General features: G+C 33.8%; 1 pseudogene; it reads right to left on the bottom strand.

The window, feature by feature from the left end:
• Window positions 1-281: 281 nt before the first annotated feature.
• LOC112475927 lies at window positions 282-400 on the bottom strand (annotated as a pseudogene).
• Between the last annotated feature and the right edge of the window lie 4,511 nt (window positions 401-4,911).

The following is a 4,911-nucleotide window of genomic DNA, read 5'->3' as shown; positions in this document are numbered from 1 at the left end:
AAGAGACTGTCCAGGAATAAGATGGTATCAGCATCACACCTCCTGACACCTCCTTCATGTTTCTGCAAATACAGGTCCACTTGCAGCTAACTCATTTATGGCAAGGGTCATGATTGATGATACTATTTCATGATAGAAATCACATTGGACAATGTGCTTTTTAAGGAACGATTTAGGAAAAAAAGTGGTCATTTTGTATAGTGAAAAGTTTCAGCATTCTTGTTCACTATAATTTAATCAAAGCACAAGGGAGCCACTGACTTCAGTCTTTCTTTTTATTAAGCCTACAGCACCTGATCTTCCTAGGTGGTCTTCCATCCAAGTACTAATCAGACCCGACCCTGCTTAGCTTCCGAGATCAGACAGGATAGGGCTTGTTCAGGGTAGCATGGCTGTAGACCTGACTTTCCTCTTAAAAAAACAATTATGTAAAGAATTATTAATATGAGAAAACAATTTACATTAATCATATATAATCATTGGATAGCATTTGACTTAGCATTTCTTACATATAGCACATATATATACTATACAGGATTCAATTTTAAAATTTAAAGGTACATCGAAGTATCAAATATAGGCGAGAGCTATCAGTTTCCTTGGGCTGCCATAACAAATTATCCCAAACTTGGTGGCTTAAAACAACTGAAATTTATCTTCTCATGGTTCTGGAGGCCAAAAGTCTGAAATCAAGGTGTTGGTTTTGTTGTTTTTTTGTTTTTTTGTTTTTTTTCCGGAGGTTCTGAGGGAGATTCTCTCCCATGTCTCTCTCCACCTAGTTTCTGGTGGCTGCCAGTGTCTGGTGGCTTACAGACAGATCACTTCAATCTTTCTCTGGCTTGTCTTCACATGACCTTTCTCTCTGTATGTCCTCTTGTCTTTTCTGTCTCTTGTAAGGAGACTACCATTGAATTTAGGATCTAGAGATAATTATATCTACGAATACTCCCAAATAAGGCCACATATATGGGCATCAGAGGTTAAAACTTGTATATCTTATTTTGGGGCCACTATTCAACCCATTATAACAGCACACAGGGCAAAAATCAGTCTTTATAACTAAAACAGCAAAATGCATTGTCAGAATGGACTCACAATACTGGATATTTATATCTAAATTTTATATTCCCAGAGAAATGCCTACAGAGCTTTAGAATTATATCAAAGGAGATTTTTTGTTGTTTTTCTTCATGCTCCTGAATTCATTTTCAAAATTTTATAAGGTTTATTAATATTGTTAATTCTGTTGTTTTTAGCATTGTTCATTACTGCTTGTCGTTAGACAATACTATAATATGAAATTGTTATTCATATAGTACTTAATGCATGCTTGGAACAATGCTAAGTGTTATAACTCTATAAAGTAGATGTTATTTTAAATGCCTTTGTTACAAATGTAGTTGTTAAAGGATAGAGGGACAGCAACTTGTCTAAAGCTGGATGGTTATTAACAATGAACCAAGATTTAACTCCAGGTCTGACCTGAGTCTGAGTGTAATCACTGTGCCGTATTTGCAACACTTTGTGTTCATGACTTCAGTGGCATAAATCGTACTGTTTCACTTGGATTTTATGTTCTAGGAGAACAAAAAATACATCAAATACATTTTTAAGATATTTCTTTTTGTCCCTAGAGAGAAGAAAAAAAGTGTTAGGCATAATTAAGAACTTTAAATGCTATTTATTTTCACATAAGCAATTTGTCTGAAGAACTTTCTTTAGCTCTCCAAACCATTATGAATGTCAGTGATAAATAGTGTCTAGAAAGACATGTAGCATATATGTCTGGAGGAATGTTGTGACTATGCCTACATAAATGGTAGCGTTAGGGAAAAGGACAAATATAAAAGACAGAATTCTGGGTTTGGGCCTGACCGTCATACCTCATGTTTCCCTGGGACTTTAGGGTTCACTGAATTCCAGTAAAATTCTACTGCTCTGCATTCAGCTGCTGTTGGCTGACTCGCTAAGAGAGAATAGGAGAAAAAAATATATCCATAGGTGTTTGCATCTGGATTGCATTATTCTGATCTTTTATCATCAATGAGCAATTAGAAAAAAAAAGTGAATATAATTGTAGTATCCACTATAAGAATGTTTTTACAGATATTATTCACCGTATTTCACTGTATCTCATTTATGAGGAACAAAGGAAAACAATCTCTTAGTTTATTATACCATTGTCCAATTAACAACAACAAAAAAAATTGTGTCTCTTGAACAATGGATAATGTATATCTCATATTTTCTTTCCTTCCTAGAACTTTAACTCCAAACTTTCGAGTTTTTCAGTAATGTAAAATCTGGCTTCATCATGTTTCTTACTCTTAATTCCTGTTTATGCTGTTTATACTGATTTGTTCAGACACATTTTTCCCTTGCCTTATTTTTAATGTCAGCCTTAGACCCGGACAAGAGAAGCAGGTGTCCTAGGTCCTGCACTTTAAAGGGCTCCATTGGGACCATCTCCTCTGTTCAGGGGGAGGGATCCACAGAACAAAGGGGATGTGAACGCCCATGCTTCACATTCCTCTTGAATCCACATTCCAAGTAGCTGGAACTAGGGGATTTCCTTTCCAAATGATCTCAAGTCTATTTCCATGGCTTGTGCAGACGTTTTCTCTGAGTCCATCTTACGAATACACATTCTGCAGCCAGTGTGTGCATCATTAGACCTAAGTGGCTGAAGGGGCGCAGCTATTTGCAGGTGGTTGGATGGAGACTGGACGTAGAGTTTAGGGTGTTCACCTGTGTACAGGTGAGGCCTTTGTTGGTGCAGAATAGAGCCAGCAGTAGAGACAAAACAATGTGTTAGCCAAGAGTCTGGTGTCTAGTTCTCTTCATGCCATTATAGTTAGAGGTGGAATGTGAACAGTACAAGTGTTCTAATTTAATGTGTTTTTTTGTTTCGTTCATAATGTTTAAATATTAACGCATATGCATATCGGCTTCCATTTGTTCTTTTGTCCTAGTCTCCGCAAAAATTAAGCAGAAGCATTCTTAATGTTATGTACATATTTTTATAAACTTCCTCTTTCCTCTACAGAATAAGTAAATTTATAAATGACCAAGATCTCAAAGTTATTCTGAGGAATGTTTTGGTCTCTTTTAAGACTAAAACTTTTTAATAGATTGCTAACCAAGTGATAGTTTATAAATTCATTTTATTTTTCAATTATTTATTTCTCAGTAATTATGCAATCCCTTATCTTTAAGAATAGGAATTGTTATATTTATTTATGTATGTGTCTCTGTATATGTCTAATTATGCTCTTATCATCTTTTTATCATAAAATTATCAATAAATGAAGTTAATCAATGACAAAATATGTTCTCCCAAGATTCGTGTAAGTTTAGAATATTACTTTATTAATATTTCTCTTAATGAAAGTTTGAGTCACACCTATGTTTTTTTAACTTAATAAACTGAATTATTATTTTCCTCAGATAATGTATCTCAAATTTTTGAATCATGAAGAAATAAAGCAAATATGTTTTGAAACAAGGACTTTACAGTATTATCAATCACTCTCTTCTATTATAGTCTTATTTCAATATAAAATAAAATATTTTTAAGACTCAAATCTTGAACATTTCATATAGATATTACTTGAGTAATTGATTGCATTAAGAAGATAAATTTGAGTCAAATTTTAAGCTAAGACTGTGAAATATAATTTGGTATAATGTTTACTTTTTCTACTTATTTATGAACTTGTTTACACTTTACTTTTCTTCCAGAAATAATTTAATGTAACATTTGATGATACCTAACATAACACGGAATTAGTCGAAAAAAGAAAGAGTAAAACAAGACAACGTATTAATTGGTTTGAAAAATAGAATAACATAAAATACATATGCAAGGGGTTATATACTAGCCAAGGATAAGCTTCAATGCACTCCTTAGATTTCTAGCAGCAAGACAAAATAGAGATCTGGTCTGTGTAACAGTATACGGAGTCCATAAGAGCAAAGCAAATCTACTTGCTGAGGAGACATACAAGCAATCCTAACTTAAAAAAAAAAAGAAAAGAAAGCCATCAGAAAAAAGTCTCTTCAAAGGCCATGTCCCCGATTACATTCTAACTATAAATACATGACTGGTTGTTTTTATTAATGGCAAAAGATTTATACAGATGCATAATTCATCAGCGTGTGTATTAGGGGAGAAATCAGGAAAATATTGCATGATGCAATTATTCACTTTTGTGAATGTCTGAACTATTGAACAGTAGATTTCAGATTATGTGGAAAAAATGATAAACAGAACAGCCTTAAAGAAATGCTCTACAAATAGACTTCTCACAGAAGGGCCTTTGATAGATGGATATTGGGCTGGAGGGAATTTGAGATTGTATTCCTTGGCAAGTAATTGGAATAAAGCAATTCTATGCTGCCAGATAAATATTGACCTATATGTGCTAACAAATGGTCAAGCTCGAAATAGAGTTGACCTCTTGTGGAAATTCAATAGTCTAGCTAGGATGTATACCTGAATGAAAAGCTATGTAACATTGATACAGTTGGTACTCAAATGAGTGCTTGTAGGTGGGGTAAGTTCTGAACATAATTTCTAATCCGCCAGGTGGTACAGAAGAATGGGGAACTGAGGATTCAAAACTCTTACATATAGCATAGTCACAACTCTGTTAAACTAGAAATGTTTTAGGTCAACTATAATCATGAAGCTACTTCAGCCATTAATAAAACAAAATAGAAGTGTTCACAGTCACTTAGCATTGAAAAGTCTTTCTTCTTATGTAATATAAAACATTGCATATGTTTATCAAGAAGTAGGTGTAAATCTAACTGCCATGTGGGACCATTACGTGGAAATAGTTAAACATTGCAGTAGTCTAAAAAAAGTTACTAGAAATGAGATTTATAGCAGTTTATTTGCTGTCCTAC

Source organism: Pteropus alecto, unplaced genomic scaffold (genome assembly GCF_000325575.1).
Source record: "Pteropus alecto unplaced genomic scaffold, ASM32557v1 scaffold152, whole genome shotgun sequence".
Taxonomy (NCBI): Eukaryota; Metazoa; Chordata; class Mammalia; order Chiroptera; family Pteropodidae; genus Pteropus; species Pteropus alecto.
The sequence above is the reverse complement of the archived record's forward strand: the minus strand, read 5'-3'. Positions and strand labels throughout refer to the sequence as shown.